Genomic DNA, 19,288 nt, shown 5'->3' on the forward strand with positions numbered 1-19,288 from the left:
CTGTCGTCCTCTCGCCTCCTCCGAGCCAATAGCCAAACGCTAGCATTATAGAGTTTTTAAGCTAGAACCCTTAGGGATCATCTAGGCAGACCTCTCATTTTACACATGATTAGATAAAAACCCAGTGAGGTTCAAATTGCTCAAGCTTTGGCCACTAGGAAGTGGCAGGGCGAACATTTGAGACCAAAATTCTGGACCTTTCCACCAGGCGCTCTGCCTCTCTGGTGCAAATTCTGTTTGAATGCTAATGACACAACTATCAGTCCTCAACATTTAGGCTGGGCACTATCAAACTTAGGCTGAAAATATTCCTAATTCTCACTGAATAAGTTAGTCAAGAAAGGGAGCTCTGGGTGATCTTACATTTAAGATTATAGAACCAAACGTGAACAGAAATGGATTCTATCTGAGTATGTTGCACAAAACTCCAAGCACCTGACAGGCACTGCCTGGAATTGGCTTAGGTAATAAATTCTGAATTAGAAGGCTTAAGTCCAGTAATCCACATTAAGCCCTATGGGGAACTGCATCACCACGTTCTTGAATTTTTCTCACTGTAAATTCAGTCTCGTCGCTATTAAATACTGATGCTATGCTTACTTTTCCAAACCAAGTTAGTGCTCAAACTTTACATCTAAAGAATGGCTTATTTTTATCCCATCAACTTTATCCTTGTTATTTTCGATCCCTCGTGATTTTATAAAATGTTCCAACAATTGTTAACCCAGATTGTTTCTGAGATTTCTGAGATCCCCAGTATAATGCTTCATAAATACCCAGGACTGGCCATCGTCTTTTTTTTTTTTTTTTTTAGTGTTTATTTATTTTGAGAGAGAGAGAGAGAGACAGTGCATGTGTAAGTGGGAGAGGGCCAGAGAGAGAGGGAGAGAGAATTCCAAGCAGGCTCAGTGCCATCAGTGGGGAGCCCCACTGGTATGGGACTTGATCCCACAAACCATGAGATCATGACCTGAGCCAAAATCAAAAGTCAGACACTTAACTGACTGAGCCACCCAGGCACCCCCGATCACCATCTTTTATCCCTACCTCTTTGTCTTTCTTTTGGACAGTCATGCTGCTGGGCACCTCTGTCCTCCCTTGATGACACAATTAATTCACCCCTTCTGTGGTCTCAAAGCAAGGTTAGTCCTTCTCCAAATTCCCCATATCGAAACTGTGATGAAACCATACTTTTTTTTTAATCTCTTTTTATATCATTTTATTTTATTTTGCCAATTTAGAGAAAGAAGAAATCCTCCAGATTTTCTCAGGCCCTAGCCGAGGTTTATTTTCCTGCCCTGGAATTGTCTTCTCAGAATGACCGACAAGGAGAATTCCCATTCCCTTTGGCAGGGGTGAGGGGGCAGGGAGGTGGTAGGAAGCCTACACCCTTTCTAGGGTTTGGTCTGGGCTTCATAACTTAAGATCATTGTAAGATCGTTGTAATAGGCAGTATATTTTCCAAAGTCTGGCTTACAGTCTTAAAATGTTGACATGGGGGGGGGGGCGGAATTCGTTCTTTAGTGGGAAAATAGATTTTCTAGAGTATAGGGCATCTCTCTGGGTTATCCAGTTCATGGGAGCTATTTTACAACTCTGTACGTTGTTGGTAACTGACAGAATGCAGAAATATTTGGTGTTTATAGACATCCAATTATGTCCTGTCTGGTAGAGGGGTAGAGGTCGCTGGACTTCTCTCTTCTGCTGTGGACAAAGCCAGTTTTGTCTCAATTTGCATATTCATTTCACTATTCCTCATCTACAACTAATATTCTGCACTGACTCCACTTCTGATCACCAACTAATGATTCCGATTCCAGTTCTGATGTGGTGTAAGGTGGGGAGGGGGTAAGTTCTTCACACCCTTAAGCAATTCTCTGACCCTAATTTTGACCCCATCTATCCAGAGATAGCATCAGATCCCACAGGTTAAGGGCTCGGTCGTACAAGACTAGCCCCTCCCCAGCCTCGGACACCAATGGCAAGTGTAGGTTATCACCTATGCTTCTGACCGACCAGCTATAGATCGGTGGTTCCAGATTGTCCTTGGTTTCAGTTAATTTGCTAGAGCAACTCTGTGTGTGTGTGTGTGTGTGTGTGTGTGTGTGTGTGTGTGTGTGACGGACGAGACGCATAGGGCAAACCATGGGGAAAGGGCCCAGAGGGTCCGTGTCCTCTCCAGGGTGCCACTGCCCCCAACCTCCAGGTGTTCATCAATTCAGAAGCTCTCCAGATCCCAGCCATTTTTTGTTTTTTGTTTGTTTTTTTATGGAGGCTTCATACATAGGCATGATTGATTAAATCCTTGACCATTGGTGATTGATTCAACCTCCAGCCCTTCTGCCAGCCTGGGAGGTTAGGCCGGTGGGGCTGAAAATTCCAGCACTCGGATCACTTGCTTGGTTCCCCTGACAACCACTCCCGTCCCCTGTGCTGCCGAGAGGCATCTCATTAACATAAACTTAGGTGTAGTCGAAAGGGGTTGTTAATGAACATCCACACACCTTTATAGCTCTTAGCACATATGACATTCCAAGGGTTTTTGGAGCTCTGTGCCAGAAACAGAGGAAGACCAAATATATATATATATATATATATATATATATATATATATATATATAATAAATCACAGTATCATAATGACTGTGTCCTTTGGATTCTCCTCTGAACTGTCTGTAACACCTTAGCATTTTCCTCATTAGTGAGTTGAATAAGATCTTTAACACATGTTCATTTTTAGATCTGTACGAGAGTCATGATTTTACCATTTAAAAAGTATTATCTTTTAAAAAATAAATAAAAGAATATAAACAATACAAAGAATTATCTTTTAATCTCATGTATGGGACCTTAGAGCACGGTTAGTTTTTGCTAAATCAAATCTAGTTTAGTTCCTATTTTTATATCAATATGAGGAATAGAGATCAAGTCTGTGGGTCCCCTCCCCCACCCCTGGCATAATAGTCACACACACGTAATACACATGCGTATACACACAACTCCCCCCCCCCCAAAGCAATAATTTTTAGCCGTACAACAGCATAAAATCCACATTCAAGAAGAAAATACTTTCTAATGCAATACACTTTCTCCTGTCATCTGCCAGGCAGAGCATGAGCTATCTCAGCTCGAAGGGTCCTTCTTTTGGGTTATCTCCCCCTATCTAGAAATTCTTCAAGAATGTTGAATACTCAGCTTTCATCCGTATCCGGGTTTGTCGGACTCAGCACTGTTGACTTTTTGCACCGGATAATTCTTTGTTGTCGGGCCATGCTGTGTATTGAAAGACGTTTGGCAATGACTCTGGCTTCTACCCACCAGTGCCAACAACACCCCACCCCCAATCGTGACAGCCCCAAATATCTCCAGACAGGGCCAAATTTCACTTGAGGGGGGCACAATCAGCCCCAGCTGAGAACCATTGGCTTGTTTGTGAGATATATATATATATATATATATATATATATATATCCATCCCAGCCATCAAAAAGAATGAAATCTTGCCATTTGCAATGATGTGGATGGAACTAGAATGTATTATGCTAAGTGAGATAAGTCAGTCAAAGACAAGTACCATGTGATTTCACCCTTATGTGGAATTTATTTTTTTTTAATTTTTTTTAATGTTTTATTTATTTTTGAGAGAGAGAGCAGAGCATGAACGGGGGAGGGGCAGAGAGAGAGGGAGACACAGAATCCGAAGCAGGCTCCGGGCTCTGAGCTGTCGGCACAGAGCCCGACACGGGGCTCGAACTCACAGACGGCGAGATCGTGACCTGAGCCGAAGTCGGACGCTCAACCGACTGAGCCACCCAGGCGCCCTTATGTGGAGTTTAAGAAACAAAACAGATGAACGTTGAGGAAGGGAAGGGAAAATAAGATGAAAATAAAAGAAAAAGAGGCAAACCGTAAGAGACTCTTAACTGTAGAGAACAAAGTGAGGGTTGCTGGTGAGGTGCTGGGTGGGGGACGGGCTAAACGGGTGAGGGGCATTAAGGAGGACCCTTGTTGGGATGCGCCCTGGGGGTTATATGTAAGTGATGAATCACTGGGTTCTTCTCCTGAAACCAATACTACATTATATGTTATCTAACTTGAATTTAAATAAAATCTTGGAAAGAGAAAAAAAAATAGGTCTCTCAAATGGCTCCTTCCAGAGTAAAAGTGAATGCACCCAACTGATATGTATCAACATAGATTGGTCCCAGTAATAGCGTTGAATGCGTGATACTATTTCTGTAAATCTTTAATCTTTTTTTTAAGTTTATTTATTTGGAGAGAGACAGAGCACGTGAGCAGGGGAGGTACAGAGAGAGGGAGAGAGAGAGAGAGAGAGAGAGAGAGAGAGAGAATCCCAAGCAGGCTCCACACTGTGAACATGGAGGCCTATGCGGGGCTTGATCTCAAGAACCGTGAGGTCATGACCTGAACAGAAACCAAGAGTCGGATGCTTAGCCGACTGAGCCACCCAGGCGCCCTTATTTATGTAAATCTTAAAATCACAAAGCCCGATAATGTGTTTTGCTCATAGAAACATGCGTATGGAGTAAAAGCATAAAAGCATGAATGTGAAGAATACACCCGAGATTAAGGAGTATGGTGGCCACCGGGAAAAGAGAGAGAGATTTGGGGCAGGCTAGGACTACAAAAGAAAATTCAACTGCATCTGCAATGCTTTGCTTATTTTTAAAAAGAGATCAAAAACAACTGTGGGGCGCCTGGGTGGCTCAGTCGGTTGAGCGTCCGACTGCGGCTCAGGTCGTGATCTCACGGTTGGAGAGTTTGAACCCCGCGTCGGGCTCTGTGCTGACGGCTCGGAGCCTGCTTCGGATTCTGTAGCACCCCCCTCCGCCCCACCCCTGCTTGTGCTCTGTCTCTCTCTGTCTTTCAAAAATGAATAAACATAAAAACAAATAAACAAAACAACAACGGTAACATGTCACCGCTTTTTCATTCCAGCCAGCGCATTATACAGATATTATGTTACTCTACCAACTACCGTGTTTTTATTTATAATAAAATATTTACAAATACGGTTTTACAGAACGTTCTTTGAAGCCATGTGTTAGTGTTTTGATCGTCTGCTGTGCTATATTATTCATCCCGCTGCTTGCCTCTGTCATTTCAGGTAGCTGTGAGCTGGCAGGATTTAGAGGGCTATTTCCCAACTCAGACGCTCACAGCAACCATAATACAGGGCTCTCAGCTGATATTTCTTTTTTTTTTTCAACTTTTTTTTTTTTGGGGGGGGGGGACAGAGAGAGACAGAGCATGAACGGGGGAGGGGCAGAGAGAGAGGGAGACACAGAATCGGAAACGGGCTCCAGGCTCCGAGCCATCAGCCCAGAGCCTGACGCGGGGCTCGAACTCACGGACCGCGAGATCGTGACCTGGCTGAAGTCGGACGCTTAACCGACTGCGCCACCCAGGCGCCCCTCTCAGCTGATATTTCTCGAGTGTTTTATCTTTTCCCAGCCCCCTTACATCCATCTCCTCATTTTATATTCACAACTTCTGTCACCATCCCTCTTAGTCTTGACTACATTCACCACAGACATACATTCACCAACAACATCTATGAAAGCTTTCGCTTCCACAACTCCTTTAGTTTGGGTTACCCCAGAGGAACCAGCTCTGGGAGAAGGATCCGGTCTGGGAGGTGATCCTTCCTGGAAGCGTACCGGAAGCACACCCAGGGGAAGTGAGGTGGGGCTGGGAAGGAAGCTGAGACATGGTACGCCAGAGAGCAGGTGTACGATTCAGGACAACTGAGGCTAGATCTGCTGGGGGGAACTTCGGGACGCACGGTCGAACATGTCTCAGAGCACTCCCTACTGAGAAGCGAGGTTGATGGGTTCTTTTTCCTCCAGTTCCCATCTGTTATTGACTGAGGGCTGCTCCCAGAGATGATAGCGTTCCGTCACTTCTGACCGGCCCCACTCGGGGCTGGAGTGGAAGCCCGCAGGTGACGGTGAGTGGATACCGTTGGCACATTCTAGAACTCTTGAGTGCTGGGAGGACATGGGCAGAGCCATCGACACATCTCCTATAACCCCTTTCTACAGGTGTATCCTGGATTTCCTGGATGTCTTACATTACGGCTTACATGGCATTTTTGCCAATATCACATCAAACCCTACGAGGAAGGGCATATTCTGATTTGTAATCAGAAAGTTCCGCTGGATCAATTTACTTGCCAGCGGCTTGAAAGTGTGTCTTTTGACATGGCTGGCGTCTCCCTATACCAGCTATTAGCACACTATGGCCTCCCGTCACCTGTTTTTTTTCAATAAAGTTTTATTAGAACACCAACACGCCCACTTGTTTGCACACTGTCTATGCAGCATTCCTGCTCCGATGGCAGAATCGAGCAGCTGCAACAGAGGTCTCCAAAGCCAAACGTATTTAGGATCTGGCTCTCTACGAGAAAAGTTCGCCAACCCCTGTTCGATGCCGTAAAAGTAGGAGAGAAAAATTCATATTTTCAAGAGTTTTGAGAGCTTCCGGTATGAACAAGTTTGTAAGAAGGAAATATTAATTATTACTCATTAAAATCCCATTTTAATGAAGTGGGTTAGGAGCAAAAGAGTGTTTTTAAAGCTCTTTTCGTAAGAGCAAACGTTGGTCATTTGCCCTCCAAAAATATATCTAGATCCAAGGAGAACCTTGAGGCAGTTTCATCCCTGCTGTGGAATACGTTGCAAACACCTAGTCCAGACAGAGAAAAGCGTAATCACGTATTGTGCCAAACCCCCACTCATTACAAGTGGTGTTGATAATGATTCGACACCGTGTTCAAGCTTAGTGAAAGAGGGCCGTGATTGTTGAGCAGTGTCTCAATAGCGCTGGCCAACATGAACGCCAAAAATAAGCACAGCCACCTGTCGTGGAGGGCAGGAGGAGAAAAGAACAAGAGGTATGACATTGGCAGGTGTTTTCTTTTTTTTAATTTTTTATTTTATAGACTTTCTTTTGTAGAATTTCATCTTAGGTTCACAGAAAAACTGAGCCACTAATCCAGGCAGTTCCCACACATCCCCACCCCTCTCCCTCCCCCCCCTCCCCCCACAGTTTCCCCTCTTATTCACATCCCGGGTGGGTGTGGTACATTCATTAATAATTAATGAACCAGTGTGGGCATGTTATTATTAACTAAGGTCCCTAGTGTATATTAGGATTCACTCTCTGTGTTGTACATTCTATGTGTTTTGACAAACGCATGATGTCATGTATCCACTATTACAGTGGCATGTGAACGAGTTTCCTGCAATTTCCAGGTTTCACCTGCTTACACTTTCCCTTCCACCCACATCACCCATCCGGATCCCCTGACAACCACTCAGTTTTTGACGGACTCTCGCGTTGCCTCTTCTGGAATGTCATAGCTGGAATCATACACTATGCAGCGTTTTCAGACTGGATCTTTCCACTTAGCTATGCGGATTTAAGGTTCCTACGTATCTTTTCTTTTTTTTTTTAATGTTTTTTTTATTTTTGAGAGAGAGAGAGAGAGAGAATGGCGGAGGGACAGAGAGAGAAGGAGACAGAGGGTCCCAGGCAGGCTCTGTGCTGACGGTAGTGAGACCCGTGCGGGGTTCGAACTCATGAATCACGAGATCGTGACCTGAGCCAAAGTCGGACGCTTAACCAAGTGAGGCACCCAGGCGCCCCTCCTCCGTGTCTTTTCATGCCTTGATAGCTCATTTTGTTTTATTTATTTATGTATTTATTTATGTATGTATTTATTTAGAGGGAGAGAGAGCAAGCAGGGGGAGGGGCAGAGAGAGAGGGAGAGAGAGAGAATCCCAAGAAGGCTCCACACTGACAGTACAGAGCCTGATGTGGGGCTCAAACTCACACACTGTGAGATCATGACCTGAGCCGAAATCAACAGTCAGATGCTTAACTGACTGAACCACCCAGGTGCCCCTTGAGGGTTCATTTTGTAATCAGTGAGTAATATTCCATTGTATGGAAGTGCTAATTTTTATAGATTTATTCACCTCCTGAAAGATCTCTTGGTTGCTTCCAGTTTGGGACAATTCAATGATCTATTTCTTCTTGTGTAAATTTTGGTAGATTGTGTCTTTCGAGGAATTGGTCAATTTCATCTAAGTCATCAGATTTGTGGGCATAGATTCGTTCATAATATTCCTTCATTATCTTTTTTTAGTGTCTGTGGGATCAGCAGTGATGGCCCCTCTTTCATTTTTTTTTATGACTAATTTGCTCCTTTTCTCTTTTTGTCTTCATTAGTCTGGCGAGGGGGTTGTCAATTTTATTGATTTTTTTTCAAGGAACAGTTTCTGGGTTTGTGGGTATTTTTAAATTGTTTTCCCGTCTTCAAGTTTATTGATTTCTGCTGAAATTTTTACTATTTCTTTTCTTCTGCTTGCTTTAGGTTTATATTGTTCTTCTTTCTCGAGTTTCCTAAAGTAGGAACTTAGAATACAGATATTAGGTCTTTCTTTTCTAATATCTGCATTCATTGCTATAAATTTCTAAGCACAGCTTTTGCCGCATCTTCCATATTTTGGTAAGTTGCATTTTTATTTTCATTAGTTCTAAGTATTTTAAAATTTCTCCCGATACTTCTTTGACATGTGCATTATTTCGAAGCGGCTTGTTTAATCTCCAAATATTTGGGGATTTTCCAGCTGTCTGTCTGTGATTGATTTCTAGTTGAATTCCACTGTGATCTAAGAGCACACATTGTATGGTTTCTTTTCTTCTAAATTAAGGTGTGTTCTATGGCCCATACTGCAATCTAACCTGGTGAATGTTTCATGTGAGCTTGAAAAGCAGGCTCCACATTTTGAGAAGGAGAATCCACAGCTGTCAGTGCCGGGTCCGGGCAGGTGTTGGGCTCCACTCAGGGCTCCGTTCCATGCACGATGAGATCATGACCCGAGCTGAAATTAAGAGTCACACGCTCAGCATGCTAAGCCACTCAGGAGCCCCACCAATTACCATTTAAATGTTCCAGGGGCGCCTCGGTGGCTCAATCAGTTAAGTGTCCAACTTCAACTCAGGTCATGATATCACGGTTTTCGTGTTTGAGCCCCCCATCGGGCTCTGTGCTGACAGCTCGGAGCCTGGAGCCTGCTTGGGATTCTGTGTCTCAGTCTCTCTCTGCCCCTCCCCCACTTGTGCCTGCTCTCTCTCTCTCTCTCTCTCTGTCTCTCAAAAATAAATAAATGTAAAAAAAAAAATTAAAAAATGTTCCAACTAGTTGGGGTGCCTGGGTGGCTCAGTCAGTTAATCAACCGACTCTTGGTTTCAGCTCAGGTCGTGATCTCACGGTTTGGGAGTTTGCGCCCCTCCCTGTCGGACTCAGCGCTGACAGCTGTGGAGCCTGCTTGGGATTCCCTGTTTCCCTCTCTCTCTGCCCCTCCCCTGCTGGCTCTCTCTCTCAAAATAAATAAATAAATATTAAAAAAAATAAATGAAAATAAATGTTCCAACTAGTCTGGCTCCAGAGGTCTCTGCTCTTGGTGAGCTGTGATTTTCTGTATTTACATACCTCTCTAGTTTTCAGGATGGTAGTTTTCCCCGTGACCTCAGTTCTCTGCTAGATCTGAGACAAGTCACTGATTTTCACTTTGTTCAGCTTTTTTCTCGTTGTGATGACAGGAGTGGTGACGTGCCCCCCTGGTGGGGAGGCGTGAGCAGTATGCAACCGGAATTGCAGGCCCGCTGAAATCTAGGTGGAATTAGCCTACGGCCCATGGGGATCAGGCATATTGATCACTGCCAGCGGTCACCGACCCTTTCACGAAACCCACTTTTCAGCTAAAAGTGCCCTCTACACATACAGTGTTAAAATAAAATAAAATTGGGGCGCCTGGGTGGTGCAGTCGGTTAAGCGTCCGACTTCAGCCAGGTCACGATCTCGCGGTCCGTGAGTTCGAGCCCCGCGTCAGGCTCTGGGCTGATGGCTCGGAGCCTGGAGCCTGTTTCCGATTCTGTGTCTCCCTCTCTCTCTGGCCCTCCCCCGTTCATGCTCTGTCTCTCTCTGTCCCAAAAGTGAATAAACGTTGAAAAAAAATTTTTTAAATAAAATAAAATTGTACTTTTCCAAAGAGGGATATTTTAGTGATGTTTGGTTTTATGGCTGGAACCAGACTTCATTCCCACTGTATGAAATCCCAGTGGCCTTTACGGGGACAGAACGGGTTTCTTACGAATTCTGTGCATTGCATAGTGCTTGAGTTGCTGCAGAATATGCTTTTTCTGGCTTATAAGCAGACCGCTACTCCACCATAGGAGTTTCCAGCTCTTTCCCCTTATACCTGAAACACACTGATAGGTTCCAGCCCAAGAGACCTGCCTGACAAACACTCTTCTGAGGATGACTAGGTGGTGGACTAAAGACAAGAATTATAACTTTTATTCAAGTGGCTAAATCCATAATCATATCTTTCTAAATTAGGTCTGTTTTGTTAGGACCTCTCTCTAGATTTCCATTCACAGTCTTACTGGTCAAATGATATAGAGAAAGTAAACAAAAAAATAGGCTTTTGATTGTTCTTCCTCTTCCTCTAATCCAATGGTTCTCAACTGGAGGCCATTTCATCTCCAAGGGGACATTTGGTAATGTCTGGATCCATTTCTAGTTGACTTAACTGGATTGTTGGGGGTGGGGGGTTTGTGCTACTGGTCTCTTATGAGTAGAGGGCAAAGATTCTGCTACACGTTTACAACACACAGGAAGTTTTCCCACAACAAAGAATATTCCACAAAAAATTATCTGGTCCAAAGTATGAATAGTGCTGAGGTAGAAAAACCCTGCTATAATCTGAGAAACAAGCCGATGTGGCCCAGCTCTGCAGCTATGCCAGAATCCTAATGATCTCATTATTCTTACCTCTTTATTGATTTTTGTATTACAAAGATATTGCATCTCTTTGGACTATTTTTCCATGAGGCCTAGGAAGTTAGTCTTGAAATCCTGCCCCACGAAGCCTACGGGTCAATGATTTACAGTCTCATCTACTTACTGGAAGCCTACTGAGTACCGGGGTCCTAAGAGTTACACACTCCGGCAAAAATTACAGTTTGTTTAGTATGCAGATTATACAAGTAAAAATTTGTAATAACACCAGGAAATTCCAGATCAGACGTGTTGTCAAAAACCGACCTCTGCTTCAGAGCCAAAATATAACACAAAGACAGAGTTTGGGATGTATAGGAACACTAGCTTTGTTGCTTTGTGGGCAAAAGAGGCCGTGGCAGACTGTGGCCTTCAAAACCTGCAAGCTCTGGGGAGGAAGGGGCGGGGGGCAGGGGAGTTATAGGGAAATACAGGATCAAGCCGGTTTTGACCGGAGTTATGCCTGCCAGCCTCATCGGTCACATCTTTAGGGTGGTACCGAGTTCCCTAAACAGAAGGGTTACAAAGGGAGGAGGGAGGTTTGCGGAAGAGAAGAAAAAAGTTTCCTCAAAATGGAGGTTCACTAAAGCATTAGTGCAGCCATTTTGTTTTTTGTTCAACTTTAAGCTTTTAAGCGGTTTCAGAAGTACAGATACGATTGCAGAAATAGCCTTGGAGGAATCACGAGAAGGAGCATCTTTCCAGCGGCCGAGTTGCGGCTGTGGTTTACAGATGTTCTACTTAATCCTCATAGACGTCCCATCCAGACAACCTTGCTCTCATCAAATAAAGCAGTCAAGAAGAGAACAGAATGATACCTTGAAGATGGTTTTCCCCTTCCTGTTAGTAATTCAAATCCGTGCCTTATAGAAATTTACAAGCTACCACATGTCTGCAGGGGAAACATAAAACTCACCCATGATCCCATTCTTAGTGCTAACTGTTCAGTGCATGACTTTGTAACTTATTTTTTTTTGCATGAATAATGTATTTGAAAGAAAATTGAGTTTATAATATACGTAGTTCACATATTTTTTTCCTCTCCCTACAATATTATTCATGGGTATTTCTGTAGGTTAGTTGATACTTTCTGAAGTGTAGAAGGCCGCCTTTAGGCACCAGGCTCCAACACTGGAAGACAGAGCAAGGTGAGAGCCCACCCCCCCCCCCACCACCACAGAGCTGAATACAAACAGGGTCATTAAGTGACTCACCTTGAAACAGTCACAGGCCCTAAGTGACCAATGGGTTACTTACAACCAGGCACAGTTCCTAAGGTTACCAAAAAAGGGGAAACTCCATACACCCCCATTCTCCCCCACTCTGCCCTATAACTTGTGGCCCCTTACCACCACCGCCACCGGGCAGATAGTATCTCCTTTGCAACCCTGCCCCCCACTCCCTTGCGGTGTATTCTATAAACTTCTAACTCCTGTGTTCTGCCTTGTGTGAATTCTTTCACGAATTCACCGCCCGCACTGCCGGCCCCCCATCCGATCGGGACTCCCCATATAAAGTGTGTTCTTAATGGTTGTAGAAGACTTCACCGCATGACCACTTCATATGTTTAACCTTTCTCATTGACGTGTAGCAACATTTTTCTGTATAAAAAAAAAAACAAAAGCGAAAAAGAGGAACAAAACTGCCTGCATAGCATCAAACTCCAGAGTTCGGCAGCAAAAGCCATAAGCCTTCTGAAACAAAAGATAAACCAACCTTTGACTTTCCATTACGTCTAATGATAAAGTTAATCCATAAATCAGGGCCCGCAAAATGGACGCTGCCCCAGTGGCCCGGCCTCTGCTCCAAATCTAAACCTAAGTCAGCCTGCACCTGTGGGAACATGTGCAGGAAACCAGCCCCAATCCTCCAACTTCACTTTAACTAGCTAGCTTCCCTCACCCTGCAAATTGCACCTGCTAGCCTTACTAGAAAATCCTTGAGGTCCTAGCCAGTCGTGCCCTGTTTCTGCGTTGGCTCTTGTAACGCTTTATAAAACTCTCTTGGGACGCCTGGGTGGCTCAGTGAGTTGAAGGTCTGACCTGGGCTCAGGTCATGATCTCACAGTTCATGGGTTCGAGCCCCGTGTCAGGCTCTGTGCGGACAGCTCGGAGCCTGGAGCCTGCTTCGGATCCTGTGTCTCCCTCTCTCTCTGCCCCTCCCCCGCTTGCGTTCTTTTTCTCTCTCAAAAATAAATAAACATTAAAAAACACACACACACACACACACACACACACAAAACCGCTCTCCTCCCCCTAATCCCCCATGATCAGTGAGGCACGGTACTTCCCCAATACGTGGATTCTTTTCCCTTGAATAAAGGATATCAACCTCATTACTAAGTTGTGTTTTCATCTGAAAATCTGATTGCTTGGTGCCTGCTTATAGAAAAGGGAGAAGATAATGAAGTTAGATAATCAGAATTCCTAAGCAGGGTTTCATTTTTAATATAAATAGTATGCTTAGAACTGGCAGCCTGGTGTGTGTGTGTGTGTGTGTGTGTGTGTGTGTGTGTGGCTTTTCGTGATTTTATTTAAAAGTACTGTGATATTGTGATTTATAAGAATTATATATTTGGTGATTCAGATGACCAAAATTTATTTCTCATATATTTTTGTCTTCATCCATGGTTCGTGGCTCACGGCTCCTGAAACCCTTGACATTTCCTGAGTGAACAGAGCCAGCAACTGGGGGAGCATCTTCTGTTGGAACATTTGGTCTCTCATCCTCACTTGCTGAAATCCCCGCGGAGCCATAAAGGTGTAATGTGTAAATTTTTATTCAGAACAAACTCCTTTCCACAATGGGGTTTATGTTAATGAGATGACTTTTGCAAAGCGCCTGCGGGTGGGAGCTGGTTGCCAGGGAAACCAACCTTGCTGAGAAAGGTTGAACTTTTCAGCCCCACGCCCTGATTTCTGGGGAGGGGAGAGGGGGAGAGGGGCGGGAGGTTGAATCCACCACCGGTGGTCAGTGATTTAATTAATCACCGCCCGCGCGAGGAAGCCTCCATAAAGACCCGACGGAGGGTTTTGGGGGGAGATTTCGGGTTGGTGAAGTCACAGAGACGTGGGGAGAATGGCCCGCTCCGCGAGGGCTTCGCAGCTCCTCTCCCCCCACCTGGCCCTCTGCGTCTCTAACATCTGGCTGTTGCGGCGTCCTCTCCTTTTATAATGAACCAGGAATCTAGTAAGTACAACTTTCTCAGTTCTGTGAGCCGCTCTGGCACCTGAGCCAAACCCAAGGAGGGAGATAGCCATAGATCCTAAGGGACCGACGGGTTACCTCCAACCAGGCACAGTTTCCAAGAAAGGGAAAGTTCCATATGTTCCCATACTCCCTCACTCTGCCCTGCAATTGTGCCCCTCCGCCACGACCTCCTGGCGGGTTCTCCTCTGCCGTCCTACCCGCTGCTTCCCTTGCTGGGTGTTTTCGGTAATCTTCTACCTCTTGTTCTGCCTTGGGTGAAATCTTTCACACACACACACACACACACACACACACACACACTCGCGCGCGTGCGCGCGCGCGCTCTTCCCACCCCCACATGCCAGCAGGGTGTGCCACTCAAAGCACAAGTAACAATCTGGGCTTGCAACTGACATCTGAAGGAAGGGGGGAGTCTTGTGGGACTGAGCCTATCTTGAGGAAGACCTTGTCAGAATGGAGTTAAATTCGGGGCACCCCCAGCTGGTGTCTGAGAATCACTGGCGTGGGGAAAACCTCCCCTCCGCACATTGTAATGGGTCTTGGACCTCGTACATTTCTTTCTTTAGTTTTTATTTCACAGAGAAAGCGTGCAAGCCATGGGAAGGGGCAGAGAAAGAGAAAGGGAGAGAGAGAGAATCTCAAGCGGGCTCCACATTCAGCACAGAGCCCAGCACGGGGCTCCATCCCACAACCCGGGGACCATGACCTGAGCTGAAATCAAGAGTCAGGCACTCAACCGACTGAGCCCCTCAGGCACCCTGAAATGGGTCTTAGAACCCTTAAGTGCCAAAGTGGTAGTTTTAGTGTCAATCCCAGGATTTCCAAGGCTTCTTACATAAAATAAAATGAGTAGTAGGGGCACCTGGGTGGCTCAGTCGGTTAAGCGTCCGACTTCAGCTGAGGTCATGACCTCACGGTTCCTGGGTCGAGCCCGGTGTCCCGTGTCGGGCTCTGTGCTGACAGCTTGGAGCCTCGAGCCTGCTTTGGATTCTGTGTCTCTCCCTCTGTCTGCCCCTCCTCCACTCGCTCGCGAGCTCTCTCTCTCTCTCAAAAATAAATAAATGTTAAAAAAAACAAAACACGTTCACTTTGTTTAAAAAAATTAGTATTTATACTAACATCTATGTATCCTATATACCATATACATAACAGCTGTGTAGTATTATGATTGTATTCAGACATAATAGTCAAGACCTAAGATGTGTAAATTAAAGAATAAAAAAACCTTAATGAGTATAGTTGACACGTGGTGTTATGTTAGTTTCAGGTGTATGACATGGTGATTCAATATCTCTCTTCGTTACCCTGTGCTCACCCCAAGCATAGCTACCGTTTCAGAATGAATTTTAGAAGGCATCGTAGCAGGATTCTCGCACAGAGAGTCGTGACGCCGGGGCTTTTCCTTCCAGGAAGCAACTTTATTCCTGCCGGCACCGCTCAGTTGGGTCCGTACCCAAAGAACTGAGCCCCGAACTTCACGCGACATACTTTTTAATACATTTTTTACTTCTTTGTCTCCCATATATGGTAACACACAAACATGCAGTCTGAGTAAGTGGTCTCCTGTTACAAGGTCGTGAGTCATGTTGTCATGTACGCATGACAGGTTGCCTTGAGGTTTTTTTTTTTTCCTTAGGGAGGGGACCCTACCACATTCCCCCCTTTGATGCTCGGACCCCTTTATTTAGGGTCAAAGAGCGTCATCATGGTTTAGAGGTTTATATTTTTATAACCTTATTATATGGGTGGCCGTCCTTTGTTTATTTTATTTTTTAAATTATGGCCTCAATGAGACTGGAGGCAGACCGTACAACCAGCGGAGCTAAGAGGGTAAGATTAAGCACCCTCCCAAAATTAGGATAATTCCCATGAGGGTTTTGAATCCTCCTCCTCCTCCTCCTCCTCCTCCTCCTCCTCCTCCTCCTCCTCCTCCCCCCCTCCCCCCCCCCCCCGGAGAGTTGAAAACCATCCCCCAAATAACTCCCCCGGGTTTCAACTGTTCCAGGTCTGGACGGGGACATCGACAACCTTTCTCCTTCGATCTGTGATGTCCTCTAGGACTTTTCCCTCATCATCTGTAGGCAGCAGTCGCTCCGGTTAAACTTTCCACAGACTCCTCCCTCAGAAGCAAGCAGGTAATCAATCTAAGGCCACGCGATTCTGATAGATGGCATTGCACATTTGGGTTTGCTGCTTGGCTAGGAAGCTAAGAGCCCTGGCAGTTTCGTTGACGATAATTTCTACAACCGCTCGCAGTCTGATTCTGCGGTTTAGCATGTAAATGGGGGTGCGGCAGCCCCAGGCCCCGTCCTCTGCCCAGGTGGCAGGGCCATACTATCGGATTATACGCTCGGGAGGCCATTTATTATCTTTTTAATCGCCAATGTGTAAGGCACGCTGCTTGATTTGAGTCTCCCTGTCCCCATACACTTGGGCTCCCAAATGTTTCCCTCTGGCAAGTAGGAGCAGGAAGAAAGATGGACGATTAGTTTCTAGCACATATGACCCTGACCAGACTGAGGGGAGTACTACATGTCCTTCCACATATCCAGTCTAGTCCACCTGCGACCCGCCATCTGACGGCTGCGTTGACATTGTCTAGGCCTCTTGGAGAGGAGAGAAGTTAAACAAGGGGCGGGGATGTGGCTCAAGGTGATCTGGGGTCCCCCACCATTGGGTTTTCCGGGCAGTTGAGTTGTAAAACCTTTGGTCTAGGCATGTTACATTTTTAACAGAGACCACAATGAACTTTTTCCCCATTAGGCAAGACAGGTTTTTTTTTTTTTTTCCAGGAATTGAACTTTTGAGAAGCCGAGCCCTGATAGTAGGACTTGGGGCATTTTGTTTTACTCTGAGGGCTGTGGGAATCGCATTTTCTGGTCTCCTACAGCCATTGTTTCCCCGTGTTGGTACCAACGAAGTATCCTGTCCACAAAAGGAAGGGGAGCGTTCACAGAAATTTCTCACCACATTTCCAGCCGGCCAGGGGGTACTCAGCCCGTCCTATGGCAAAGAGTAGAGCAAGAATCACCATACCAGTGAGGAACAAGGGGTGATAGTGCATAACAGTAAGGAAACCTACAGAAAATAAGGACAGTCGATTCGTTCTACCGGACCGCCGATTTCTCGAGCTTCTGCCGTGCGTGGATCAGCCGGCTTCCAGAGTGACCAGGGCAGGGCTGCCGTCTCCCGGAGCCTCTGGAGCGGCCGACTGCTGCTTCCGTGGGGTCAGCGCGCACGGCGTGGACGGATCAGGAACGCACTCCCAGTTTCGAGATGCCGGCTCCACTCGGCTGTGGTCAATCCAGGGACCCGCTTCGGCTACCTTTCCTGCGGGAGGGGCGGACGAAACGACAGTGAGCGGGTCCCTCCAGAGAGGGGTGAGGGGTTGCAGACGCCACTCCTTCACCCACACGGCATCTCCTGGTTTAAAGGGGTGAGCGCCTGTGGTCGGCCTCACGGGTAAGCCCTCCCTGACCCAGTGGCGTAAGGTGCTTAGGGTAGAGCCGAGGGCCCGCATCTGTTGCCTTAGGGTTAGATTGCCTATGTCGTTTAGATCCCCCCCCCTTAGGCCCTTGATAGTGGGGGGAGGGTGCCCATAAAGGATTTCCTAAGGGGAGAACCCTGTCTGCTCCTTCGGCCTCCCACGTGCAGCTGCAGTCGGCCTCCCCTCCCCGAAGGTCCCTGAGCTCTCCCTGCCCCATGTTAACCCTTTCCCTTCATTCCTCCCCCTGGAATAGGGCCCCAAACTGTCGTAAGGGAACAGGGACGACCGTTCTGGCTTCTTCAAGCTGACAAGGGACGGTGTGGGGGCACAGCAGTTAGAGTGTACCCCCGGGGTCGCTCACGCGGCCCGCGGTGTGGTTCAACCGGAAAGCTGGCCCACACATTACTAGACATAAAAAGAAAAACACCAAATAAAGATGATACTGACCAACAAGATGGCGTCTTAAGATAACGTCTACATTTCCCAAACCCGTCACATAATCTAGGAGAGAGCTTGACTTCGTAAACAATATATGTCAGGGAATCTCTCATAACCCAGGTGATGGAGAAGCAGGAGCCTTAAGTCATCGATGGTGGCTCTATTTCCAAGAGTTTGGCCCTAACTTAATTCAAAAGAAAAAAAATTTTGGGGGGCGCCTGGGTGGCGCAGTCGGTTAAGCGTCCGACTTCAGCCAGGTCACGATCTCGCAGTCCGGGAGTTCGAGCCCCGCGTCGGGCTCTGGGCTGATGGCTCGGAGCCTGGAGCCTGCTTCCGATTCTGTGTCTCCCTCTCTCTCTGCCCCTCCCCCGTTCATGCTCTGTCTCTCTCTGTCCCAAAAATAATAAATAAAATGTTGAAGAAAAAAAAAATTTTTTTTAAAGCATCTAATGCTTGGGAGGTGTTAGAGTTTTTCTGAGTATGAGGAGACGGTTTGCTTTATTTTGAGATGTAAAACTTTTTTAAGAGCCAGGAGTCTTACTAGAGAAAGAGTCCAGGCAGCCATTTACCATTATGAATTTGTAAATTTTTAGGGAAGCCAGACCTGCGTATTATTTTATAAAGCCGAATTTTTATTGCTTTCTGTGCCTTTCGTGCCTTGTAGGGGAAGGCCTTTCCCCAGTTAGTAAAAGTATGGACTCCTAGCAACAGATGTTGGTGATTTTTTTTTTTTTTTTTTTTTTTGACCTTGGCGTGTGAGTGAAACCTAATTGTTAGTCCTTGCTGGATAGTCTCCAGCTCCTTGGTTGTCTGGGAGAGCAAGTTTGTGGTTGGAAGGATTGTGTCTAAGACCTACTTCACAGGCTGATACTACTTGGTGAACTGTCCTTGACAGATTTTTTTTTTCTAGTCAACATCCTTTGGGCCATTTGATACGTTTCGTCCCTCCCTAAACGAGAGGCCTGCTGCTGTGTTTTAATAATCTTTTAGCTCCGTCAGCTTGGTAATAGTCCTCGCCCTGCTCTGTTTGTAGCTTATTGCAAGGGCTGGGGACCGTGTCTAGAAGTTAGACCCCAGTTTATTTTTGGCGGGGAGAGTTCGGTGGGATTGAGTCTCCCTTAATAATTGATAGAGCCCCAAACTATTTTCCTGAACCCTGGTATCCACAGCGTACAATCTCACATAATTGTTTATCTGTCCTACAGTTAATAGCCCCATAGTCATTGATTTAGTTACAATGTCCCTTTCTAGCGAGGGGGGTAAGGCTCTCTGGCGTTCTC

At 46.0% G+C, this 19,288-nt stretch overlaps 1 long non-coding RNA gene across 1 annotated transcript; it reads left to right on the top strand.

Moving 5' to 3' along the window:
* The first annotated feature begins 13,884 nt into the window (after window positions 1-13,884).
* LOC123383479 lies at window positions 13,885-18,312 on the top strand. The gene is made up of 3 exons (XR_006593230.1): window positions 13,885-14,062; window positions 16,089-16,218; window positions 16,876-18,312. It is a non-coding gene; the product is annotated as an uncharacterized LOC123383479 (long non-coding RNA).
* Window positions 18,313-19,288: the final 976 nt, after the last annotated feature.

The sequence above is a fragment of the Felis catus genome, chromosome X, assembly GCF_018350175.1.
Source record: "Felis catus isolate Fca126 chromosome X, F.catus_Fca126_mat1.0, whole genome shotgun sequence".
NCBI lineage: Eukaryota > Metazoa > Chordata > Mammalia > Carnivora > Felidae > Felis > Felis catus.